Genomic DNA, 12,810 nt, shown 5'->3' on the forward strand with positions numbered 1-12,810 from the left:
TTTTTTTTTTTTTTTTTTTTTTTTTTTTTTTTTTTGAGACGGAGTCTGGCTGTGTCGCCCAGGCTGGAGTGCAGTGGCACAATCTCGGCTCACTGCAAGCTCCGCCTCCCGGGTTCCCACCATTCTCCTGCCTCAGCCTCCCCAGTAGTTGGGACTACAGGCGCCGCCACCACGCCCGGCTAATTTTTTTTGTATTTTTAGTAGAGACGGGGTTTCACCGTGTTAGCCAGGATGGTCTCGATCTCCTGACCTCGTGATCTGCCTGCCTCGACCTCCCAAAGTGCTGGGATTACAGGCATGAGCCATTGCGCCCGGCCAAGGCCATGACTTTTTAATAGATAATGGAGCACACAGCAGGTACCCCCTAGATCAGCGTCCTGAGACAACAGTTTGGGAAAAGCTTGTGCAGTGCTAAGAACCTGAGATTTGGAGCTACAGACCTGTGGCTTGGTCCAAATTCTGCCACTCACTGTGTGATCTTCCACAAATCACCTGACTTCTGAAGTTTCATCTTTATCATATGTAATCACTGATAATTACACTGTACCTCTAGGGATTGTAGTGAAACAAAAGAAGCTAGTAATTTCTTAATAACTAACATATTGTTGTTGGATGATAAATGCTGTCATTAGGACCTTTTCTTGCTAGTTTTCACTAGAAAGACAGATTCTTATTTCTATTATAAATAGACCCAGCCTGATACATCTGAAATATCCTCCTACTGATCTGGGATCATGAAAATGTTTCCAGTACTAAATTTTTAATTCCCTTTAATAAGCACATATTAACCACTTCCTTTATACTATGAAATACATGATATAAGAATAAGACATCATTTTAGCCTTTGAATTTCTTATAATCCAATTGCCACAATTTACTCTGCAGTCTTAAACTCCTCAATGCTAATGCAAAAGTTACATTAATTTCACCCCACCTTTTTTTTAGCGAATTCTTATTGAAATATATACAATGAAGATACAGCTAAATAATATAGATGGGCATTTGCACCAACATTCTACAGAATTTGTAACTTCATTTAGGAAAGGGGATAAGCATGCTTTTAAGGTTTTCAGTATTGTCTTAATTACTTGGGGAACGTATAATCCACTTTAAAACAACAAGGAAAGAATAAATTGTACTGCAAACAGGAAAAAAATAAATGTAAGAAAGAAAAGTAAGGGAAGCAGCTCATTGTTTTTATTTAGAAAAGTTGTAAATGCATGTTTCATTATGGTTTAACTGAGAGTTAGCAATATTTCATCTTTTTAATATATTTTGACAAACAAAAGTTATGTATGTTTATGATGTATAACATGAAGTTTTGATATATGTATACATTGTGGAATGGCCAATTCAAGCTAATTAACATACATATTATTTTACTTTTTTGTGGTGAAAATACTTAAAATCTACCCTTTTAGCAATTTCAAGTATACAATACATTGTTAACTATAGCCATCATGTTTTACAGCAAACTTTGGGTCTAACTGAAACTTTACACCTTTGACCATCTCTAAACCCCCTCCAAGGCCCCTTGAAACCACCATTCTAGTCTCTGTCTAGTATCTGGTCTATGAGTCTGACAATTCTACATATAAGGGAGACCATGTGGTATTTGTCTTTCTGTGTCTGACATTTCCCTTAACATAATATTCTCTAGGTTTATCCTTGTTGTTGCAAATGACAGGATTTTATTATTTTTGAAAGCTAAATAATATCCCATTGTGTATATATACCACATTTTCTTTGTCCTTTCATCCACTGATAGCTACATTCTAATACTTAAGTTGATCCCTCAGCTTGGCTATGGTGAATAATGCCACAGTGAACATGAGAGTGCAGCTACTAATTTCATTTAGTGGAATTGCTGGATCATATGGTAGTTCTAGTTTTAACTTTTTGAGCAACCTTCACATTGTTTTTCATAATGGCTGTACTAATTAACATTTCCATCAGCAGTGCAGAAGGGTTCCCTTTTCTCCACATCCTCACCAACATTTGTTATCATTTGTCTTTTCGATAATAGACATGCGAACAGGTATGAGATGATATCTCATTGCAGTTTTGGTTTGCATTTCCCTGATGATTAGTGATGTTGAGCATTTTGTCATATGTTGTTTGTATGTATTCTTTTGAGAAATGTGGATTCAAATCCTTTCCCCTTTTTTTTTTTTTTTTTTTTTTTTTTTTTTTTTTTTTTTTGAGACAGAGTCTCGCTCTGCCGCCCAGGCTGGAGTGCAGTGGCCGGATCTCAGCTCACTGCAAGCTCCGCCTCCCGGGTTCCCGCCATTCTCCTGCCTCAGCCTCCGGAGTAGCTGGGACTACAGGCGTCCGCCACCTCGCCCGGCTAGTTTTTTGTATTTTTTTAGTAGAGACGGGGTTTCACCGTGTTAGCCAGGATGGTCTCGATCTCCTGACCTCGTGATCCGCCCGTCTCGGCCTCCCAAAGTGCTGGGATTACAGGCTTGAGCCACCGCGCCCGGCCTACCTTTCCCCATTTTTTAATCAGGTTATTTGTTTTTTTATTATTGAGTTGTTCGAGTTCCTTATATATTATCTTTCAATCTCTCAAAATACATTGTTGAAATGTACTCACCTATTTTTGGACTATGATCGACTGCAGGTAACTAAACCATAGAAAGCAAAACTGCAGCAGATAAGGAGGGACTACTGTACTCAATAATGAAGAATTGAAAGCTTTTCTTCTAAGATCAGGACCAAGCAAGGATGTCCACTCCTGCCACTTTTATTCAACATAATACTGGAAATCCTAGGCAGAGCAATTAAGTAAGAAAAAGAAATATGTGGCATCCAGGCCAGGAATGGTGGAAGCCAGGCGAGGTGGTTCACACATATAATCCCAGCACTTTGGGGGGGCCAAGACAGGTGGATCATTTGAAGTCAAGAGTTTGAGACCAGCCTGGCCAACATGGCGAAATCTCATCTTTACTAAAAATACAAAAATTAGCTGGGTGTGGTAGTGTACGCCTGTAGTCCCCGCTACTGGGAAGGCTGAGACAGGAGAATCACCTGAACCTGGGAGGTGGAGGTTGCAGTGAACTGAGATCATGCCACTGTACTCCAGCCTGGGTGACAGAGTGAGACTCCATCTCAAAAATAAATAAATAAATAAATAAATAAATATTTTAAAAAGTTAAATTGTCTCTGTAGATGACATGGTTTTATGTATAGAAAACCCTTAAATCTCCACCAAAAAAAACTGTTAGAGCTGATAAGGGAGTTTAGTACAGTTTCAGGATACAAAGATTAACATAAAAAAGCAGCACTTCTAGATACTAACAAACTATTTGAAAAAAGAGAATAATTTCATAATACCAAAAGAAAAAAAAAAACCCTTAGGAATAAATTTAACAAGAAGGTGAAAGACTGAAACCTATAAAACAGTGATGAAAGAAATTTTAAAAGACACAAATAATTGAAATGGTATCCCTTGTCCATGGATTAGAAGAATTAATAATGTGAAAAGATCCATGCTACTCAAAGTAATAGAGAGATTCAATACAATCCCTATGAAAATTCCAATGACATTTTCCACAGAAATATAAAAACAATCCTAAAAGTCATATGGAACCACAAAAGACTGAATAGCCAAACCATTCTTGCGCCAATAGAACAAGGCCAGAACAACACACTGTGTGATTTCAAACTCTACTATAAAGCTATAAGAATCAAAATAGCATGATGCTGGCATAAAAACAGACACATAGACCCAATGGAACCAATCCAGACCAATCCAGAAATATTTCATCTTGAAAATGTTAACTTTTGGCCAGGCGCGGTGGCTTACGCCTGTAATCCCAGCACTTCGGGAGGCTGAGGTGGGCAGATCATGAGGTCAAGAGATCGAGACCATCCTGGCCAACATGGTGAAAACCCATCTCTACTAAAAATACAAAACTTAGCTAGGCATGGTGGTGTGTTCCTGTAGTCCCAGCTACTTGGGAGGCTGAGGAAGGAGAATCAATGAACCCGGGAGGCAGGGGTTGCAGTGAGAGGAGATTACACCACTGCACTCCAGCCTGGCAACGGAATGAGACTCTGTCTCAATAAGAAATAAATAAGATAAAATAATAAAATATTAACTTTTATGAGACACCCTATTACACAGGGGAGAAATAAGAAATACTAATTGAGCTTTTCTAAAATTATAGAATATATCATGGATATTAGACACTCAAATACTTATGTTAAATCAAGGTTGGAACTGGAAAGACCAATAAGATATGTGTGAACTCAAGAGTTGCTACTGGCATAAAAATTGATGCACTGTTTCTAGCAATATATAGCAAGAACCCTAAAAAAGTTCGTAGCTTCAACTTTATAATCCCAATATTGGAAATTTAAAAAGTAAAAGCTTTATTTATATACCTTTGTAAAACAGTGGCATTTGTAAGAGCAAAGCCCTTGAAACAATCTGATTGTGTAGCAGCTACACAATGGCTGATTAAATGACAGGTGCCATGAGGAAATTTGTGCAACCACTAACAACACAAATACAAGATTGTAGAAGAGTGAATGCAAAGCTATCTTAAGTACAAACAAGTGTAAAGTGATTATGACTAGGCAAAGCCAATGCATGCATGTATACAACTGAAGAAGGCATGTAGAGATAAAAGTAATTCTTTACTATGAAAGCATTTGTTTATTTTTAACAGCTTAGTGAGATATAATTTACATGCCATAAAATTCATCTGGTTGAAGTATGCTAGTCAATGGTTTTAAGTACATATATGGGGCCGGGCGCGGTGGCTCATGCCTGTAATCCCAGCACTTTGGGAGGCCGAGGCGGGCGGATCCCAAGGTCAGGAGATCGAGACCATGGTGAAACCCCGTCTCTACTAAAAATACAAAAATGAGCCGGGCGCGGTGGCGGGCGCCTGTAGTTCCAGCTACTCGGGAGGCTGAGGCAGGAGAATGGCGTGAACCCAGGAGGCGGAGCTTGCAGTGAGCCAGGATCGCGCCACTGCACTCCAGCTTGGGCGACAGAGCGAGACTCCGTCTCAAAAAAAAAAAAAAAAAAGTACATATATGGAATGCTTATTTTTAAAAATGACTTAAACTTTTTTATTTTTATTTACTTATTTTTAATTTTTATTTTTTTTATTTTTTTGGTGAGACAGGGTCTCACTCTCTCACCCAGACAGGAGTGCATTGGTGCGATCTTGGCTTATCACAACCTCTGCCTCACAGGCTCAAGTGATTCTCCTGCCTCAGCCTCCCGAATAGCTGGGATTACAGGTGTATGCCCCTACAACCCAGCTAATTTGCATATTTTTAGTAGAGACAGGGTTTCACCATGTTGACCAGGCTGGTCTCCAACCCCTGACAGCAAATGATCCACCCAAATTGCTGCAGTGCTGGGATTACAGGCATGAGCCACTGTGCCCAGCCAACTTTTCTTTTCTTTTTTTCTTTCTTTTCTTTTCTTTTTTTTTTTTTTGAGATAGACTCTCCCTCTGTTGTGAATACTGGAGTGCGGTGGCGCGATCTCAGTTCACTGCAACCTCCACCTCCTGGGTTCAAGCAATTCTCCTGCCTCAGCCTCCTGAATAGCTGGGATTACAGGCGCGCACCACCATACCTGGCTAAGTTTTTATTTTTTTAGTAGAGATGGGGTTTCACCATGTTGTTCAGGCTGGTCTGGAATTCCTGACCTGGTGATCCGCCCACCTCAGCCTCCCAAAGTGCTGGGATTACAGGAAAGAGCCACCGCACCCGGCCCCGACTTTTCTTTCAAGATGAGGGAAGAGATCAGTAGATCTAATTGCCTGGTACAAGGAGGACTCATATTTTAGTTTGTTTAAGCTCTACTGAAAAATTATTGCTACTGTATCCATGTAGTGAACATAATTCCAAATAATACGTTTGGACCTAATATCCAAATAGGTATCAAGGCAGTCCAACAAGATTTTTTTTTTTTTTTAATCTGAGTCCATTACTGGCAGTAAATTTCCTCTTTATTTCCCAGCTTACATAAGGTTTGTATTCACTCCCAACTGGTCCCAGCAAGTTTAAATCCACTATATCTAATGCCACTTCTGGAGCCTACAGTCTCTCATACATTCTGCTTTGGTAGGAAGAAGGAAACAACATGATATAGTTGGTTTTATCTTAAGAAAAAATGTGGAATGATGATAAACACACAGGCGTTGGATTTAGACTTGGATTTGAACTCAAGCTCTGCTATTTGTTATGTACTCTGAGGCTTATCTGCCCCAGTTACCTCATCTATAAAATAGGGCTAATGTCGCTTATTTGCAGGGTGGTAATGGACCTGATAAATGCTAAGCACTTAGCACATTAGCTGGAATGTTGGTGAGGCTCATTCCCTAGAATAACGACTATGATGATAAATCCCTGATTAATTACCCCAGAGCCACACACACTGAAGCTTTGTTTCCCAGACCACACCAACCATGAGAAAACCAAATAGAGGCATGAGTTACAATTAAAGAATTATTTCCGCACCCCTCCCATTTTCCTGGGACTCTCACTGCGGCAAACACCATTGCAGAACAGAGGGGATGCTCCACACACCTCCTCCTTGGTTGTCTGTGTGTGTCCACAGAGCTGTCCTGCATCAACAGAGCCACCCCTACTCATCTTCCTCTAGCACTGATGACCTGTCTCACCAAAGTGCCATTCTAATCCTAAGTATAGGGTTCTACTTTTTCCCATTCATAACTTTTGGAAAACTTCAAAAGATGGTCTTATTCCTTGGGGGAATAACCCAGCCACACCAGCTGTGATTACAGAATAAAGTTAAACTTCTCTACTGGCTTGGCAGGAGCCTCACCAACCTACTTGCTGGACATTTCCACACCTGCACACATACACATGTGCTTAAACTATACCCCAAACATTTCTGAGACTTTCCCAAAGTATCTTGGTTATAAACCCCTCAGGTTCTTTCGACAGAATTCCTGTAACTAGGTGTGCATATGTATGTGTGTGTGTGTGTTTTCTTCTTAGATGTGAACTCAAACATTTTTTTTTTCTGCTCTAAAGAGGTTTGGCAAGGTTTTGAGCATTGAGAGCGTGAGCTTCACTTTTGCCAAAAAAAAAAAAAAAAAAAAGGAAAGGAAAAAAGTTGAGGACTTTGTTTTCAAAAACCTAGAATGGGCCGGGCACAGTGGCTCACACCTGTAATCCTAGCACTTTGGGAAACTGATGTGGGTGAATTGCTTGAGCCCAGGAGTTTGAGACCAGCCTGCTAAACATGGCAAAACTCCATCTCTTCAAAAAATACAAATAATAATAATAATAATAACTGGGTGTGGTGGTGCATGCCTGTAGTCCCAACTCCTTGGGAGGCTGAGGTGGGAGGATAACCTGAACTCAGAAGGTCAAGGTTGCAGTGAGCCAAAATCGTGCCACTGCACTCCAGCCTGGGCAACAAACAGAATGAGACCCTGTCTCAATAAATAAATAAACAAAAAATAACAATGACAAAAAACTAGAATGGAGTCGAGGAGCTGGGTTGTTTGAAAAGGTCAGGGTTCCCAGGGTTGAGACGGAAAGGAGTGGCCTGGACTTGAGGAAGGGGAGTGGTGGAAATCTTTTTGCATGACCTCAATGTGGTGCAGCTATGCGGGCATCCCCTATGTGAGAACAGGCAGTGGGGGTTTCCCAGTTCGCACACAGGGGATGCCTGCATAGTTGCAGCACATTGAGGTTCCTGATTGTAAAGCTTAGTGTAGAATGCATTGTTCAGTTTGGAAAATGAACATTTTCACTGTGACAAAGAGAGAGTCAAGATCAGCAGTTCATCCTTAAATTACCGAAAGTCGTAGGATTCCTGTAGAATTGTCGGTTAAAATTAAGATTTTCTACCACGGAAAAATTAGATTTTCTTCCAACTTTGATGGGTGTTGTTGGGGAAGGGAGGTCAGGTTGATTTTATTTGGAAAATAAAATAATGTTACATTTTCTTTACTTTGAGTGCCTGGAATAAATCACATGCTTAAGAAATCATTCTTCCCCCAAGATCATGATAATATTCTTGTGTACTTTCTTTGAAAAGCTTTGCCTTTTAACCCTTATATTTGGTATAAATCCACCTGGAACTGATTTTTTAACATAGTATTAAAATGGGGTCAGGATTCACTTTCTTTCTCCACATGGAGATCCAATAGACGTAGCACCTTCTACTTGTAAAGAATATTGTTTCCTCACTTCTCTGCAGAGCCACCTTTCTCACTAATTCAGTTCTGTAGGTATGAGTCTGTTCAGATTCTCTACTTCATTCCAGTAGGCAGTTGTTTATTCTTAACTATTGTAACGTTATGGTAAGTGTTCATATTTGGTACTACAACTTCTACAACTCTCTTATTTTTCTTCAAGATGACCTTGGCTCTTCTTGTCTCTTGCATTGCTATATGCATTTTAGTATTAGCTTGTCAATTTTTTCACAAAATCTGTTTGGGCTTTCATTGAAATTGCATTAGGTCTATAGATGTATAGAACTATTTAGGATGTATTTTACATATTGAAAATGTTGAGTCTTCTAATCCATGGACATGGGTTTTCTTCTATGTTTATCTTCTTTAATTATGCTCAATGATACTTTCTTTTCTTTTCTTTTTTTTTTTTTTTTTTTTTTTGAGACTGAATCTCACTCTGTCACCCAGGCTGGAGTGCAGTGGCATGATCTTGGCACACGGCAACCTCCACCTCCTGGGTTCAAGCAGTTGTCCTGCCTCAGCCTCCCAAGTAGCTGGGATTACGGGTGCCCATCACCACACCTAGCTAATTTTTTTATTTTTAGTAGAGTCAGAGTTTCACCTTGTCAGTTAGGCTGAGCCACCGTGCCCGGCCTTAATTCTCTTTTCTAATTCAACTTTATTGAGACATAATTTAACTGTAACAAGTGTACTGATTTTAAGTATATAAGACAAATGTATGTACCTATCTAGCCACCAACAAATCCAAGATATTGTACTTCACCATCTACCCTAACATGTTCCCTCATGACCTTTTGCAGTCAATTCCCATACCTCTGACCCCAGGCAAACACTATTGTTGTTTCTGTCACTGCAGATTAAGATTTGCCTGCTTTAGAATTTTATATAAATGGAATCATACAGAATGTTATGTTTTGTTGTCTGAATTATTTTGTCAACATATGTTTATGAGATTCATCTACTTTTGTTGTGGGTATTAGCAGTTTGTTACCATTTATGGCTGAGAAATATTCTCATGTATGTATATGCCACAATTTATTAATTCATTCACCTGTTGATAAGTATTTGGATTTTTCTGTTTGGGGGCTTTTGAATAAAGCTCATATGAGCATTTGTGAAGATATATGAGTATATTTATTTCTGTGCACATACGCTTCCATTTCTGTTGGTTAACGTGAAATCCCTGGGTGAGATGGTGTTTACTAATTACTTAGTAATTATGAAACCCTTTTCCAAATTGATTGTACCATTATTTATACATAAGAGTTCCAGCTGCTTTATATCCTAATACTTGGTATTGTCAACCCTTTTAATTTTAATCATTCTAATTGTTTTGCAGTGGTATATAATTGTTTTTAATTTATATTTCTTGTGATGACTAATGATGATGAGCATTTTGCATGTATTTGGTCATTTCTATATCTTTTTTGTAAAATGTCTATTCAAATTGTGTGCACATATTTTAAACTCAGGTTGTTTGTCCTCTTATTATTCCGTTGCAAATGTTCTTTTTATGTTATCTTCTTTTATTTTCTTAATGATGTCTTTTGAAGACTAGATGTTTTTAATTTTAATGAAGTCCAGTTTATAATTTTTATTTTTTATACCTAGTGTCTCATATAAGGGAACTTAGCCTACAAAAGGTAACAAAAGTCCTATATTTTTTATTAAACATTTCTAAATATTCCTTTTACATTTAGGTGTATAGTCCGTTTTGAGTTCATCTTTGTCTATGAAGTGAGGTGTGGGTTGAGGCTTTTTTAAACCCTGCTTATCTTTTGGTTACTGTTTTTTTTTTTCTTTTTCCCTGAATTAATTTGTGTTCAGAGAATATCTTCTGTATAATTTCAATTTGTTAGAATTTGTTAAAACTTCATTTGTGGCCTATCATGTTATCAATTTTGATAAATGTTCTATGTACACGTGAAAAGAATGTCTGTTCCATAGCTATGGGTTACAATAATGTTCAAATGTTCTGAATGCCTACTTTTTTTAATCGCTTCATCAGTTACTGAGAGATTTGTATTAAAATTTTCTACCATGATTGTGGATATGCTTGATTGGATTTTTTAGTTTAGTATGGTTTTGCTTTAAATATTTTGAAGGCTTTTTTGTTAATATTCTGTCACTTAGAATATTGTATCTTCTGGTGAATTAACTTTTTTTTTTTTATCATTTGTAATGTCCTTTATCTCTAAGTAAATGCTTTTATCAATAATTATCTGATATTAATGTACCACCGCTGTTTTACTTAGTGTCTGCGTGGTTGTATGTTTCCATCCTTTTAATCTTTGTGCTTTTTTTTTTTTTTTTTTTTTTGAGACAGGATCTCACTCTGTCACCCAAATTGAATTAAAAAAAAAAGTTAATTTAAAGCAAAACCATATTAAACTAAAATATTTCATATTTTAGATTTACGCATGTACTTATCCTTTCTCTTGTCCTTTTGCATGGGATTGATGACTTCCTGAATTTATGCCTTGATGTTTTATAAAATTCTGCCATTTTGTTATTCAAATGTTGTCTCTATTTCATACATCTCTTGTTCATTACTTTCTTCTCCTCGTCCTCCCCCTTCTCCTCCTCCTCTTTCTTCTGATTTTAGGATTTAAACTGCATATATATTAAATATTTTCACTATTTCCCATCTTTTATCTTTTTAAAAATATTTTGTATATTTTTCTTTCTCTTTTCTCTCTGTGCTTTGTACTGAATATTTTCTTCCATCTATATTCCAATTTACTAATGCTTTCATTGGTTGCTTCTAATCTGCTTTTTATTAACTTTTTGATTTTAGTTATTATACATTTTCTCAGTTCTAGAATTACCATTTGAAGAATTTTTAGATTTTTTAGTTGTATGCTGAGACTTTCCATCTTGTCATCTGATTTCTGGAACATATTAATATCAGTTATTTTAAAGTCCATGTACAATGATTTCCATATTTGAATCTTCAATGGGTATATTTTTATAACCTATTTGTATTCTTTTTTTTTTTTTGAGACGGAGTCTCGCTCTGTCGCCCAGACTGGAGTGCAGTGGCCGGATCTCAGCTCACTGCAAGCTCCGCCTCCCGGGTTCACGCCATTCTCCTGCCTCAGCCTCCCGAGTAGCTGGGACTACAGGCGCTGCCACCTCGCCCGGCTAGTTTTTTGTATTTTTTTAGTAGAGACGGGGTTTCACCATGTTAGCCAGGATGGTCTCGATCTCCTGACCTCGTGATCCGCCCGTCTCGGCCTCCTAAAGTGCTGGGATTACAGGCTTGAGCCACCGCGCCCGGCCCCTATTTGTATTCTTGATTTTCAGTTCTGTGGTCTCATCTCTTGATATGCCTGGTAATTTTTTATTGACAACTTGACAGTGTGTATGATAAATTGTACAGATATTTTAACAATCTAGATAATATTATCTTCCAGAGATAATTCACTTTTGTTCAAAAGTTAGGCAAAAGGAACATTAATTTTAACTTGACCAGCAATTTAGTTGTTTCTGGAGTTACAACTAAAAACTACTACACGTTATAGGGGGAAAAAAAAAAATCTCTGCTGTCTTTCAAAGATCTTATTAAAGTAATATAGGCCGGGCGCGGTGGCTCAAGCCTGTAATCCCAGCACTTTGGGAGGCCGAGACGGGCGGATCACGAGGTCAGGAGATCGAGACCATCCTGGCTAACATGGTGAAACCCCGTCTATACTAAAAAAAATACAAAAAAAAAAACTAGCCGGGCGTGGTGGCGGGCGCCTGTAGTCCCAGCTACTCGGAGGCTGAGGCAGGAGAATGGCGTGAACCTGGGAGGCGGAGCTTGCAGTGAGCCGAGATCGCGCCACTGCACTCCAGCCTGGGTGACACAGCGCGAGACTCCGTCTCAAAAAAAAAAAAAAAAAAAATAAAGTAATATAAAGTATTAACCCCATATGCCACTAACATCTAAACATAGCTAAAAACTAGTTGACATTATCCTCACAGTACAACTAATGGGTCACCAACAGGTCAGTTTCTCACTTACAGCAATAAATTGACTCATATCTATATATTGACTCTTCACATAAGTTCAGTAGATGTTTTCAATGTCTAATTGCATGTAATATATTCAGATTAATCACTAACTGTATCATTCATCTTACAGAAATTCCCATTATGACTAAAGTATTAATCATAGGTAAGCCATAAAAAAGGTGATTAATCTCTTCCTTAAAATACAGTGGAGTTCCCGGGCGCAGTGACTAATGCCTGTAATCCCAGCACTTTGGGAGGTTGAGGTGGACGGATCACGTGAGGTTAGGAATTCAAGACCAGCCTGACCAAGGCGGAGAAACCCCGTCTCTACTAAACATGCCAAATTAGCTGGGCATGGTGGTGCACACCTATAATCCCAGCTACTCAGGAGGCTGAGGCAGGAGAATCATTTGAACCTGGGAGGCGAAGGTTACAGTGAGCCGAGATCATGCCATTATACTCCAACCTGGGCAATAAGAACGAAACTCCATCTCAGGAAAAAAAAAAAGTATATATATATATATATAGAGAGAGAGAGAGAAGAGTTGGTGTGGCTGACAAGACAGCGGAATAGGAACAGCTCCAGTCTGCAGCTCCCAGCAAGATCAAC

Source organism: Theropithecus gelada, chromosome 2 (genome assembly GCF_003255815.1).
Source record: "Theropithecus gelada isolate Dixy chromosome 2, Tgel_1.0, whole genome shotgun sequence".
In the NCBI taxonomy this organism is placed as follows: domain Eukaryota; kingdom Metazoa; phylum Chordata; class Mammalia; order Primates; family Cercopithecidae; genus Theropithecus; species Theropithecus gelada.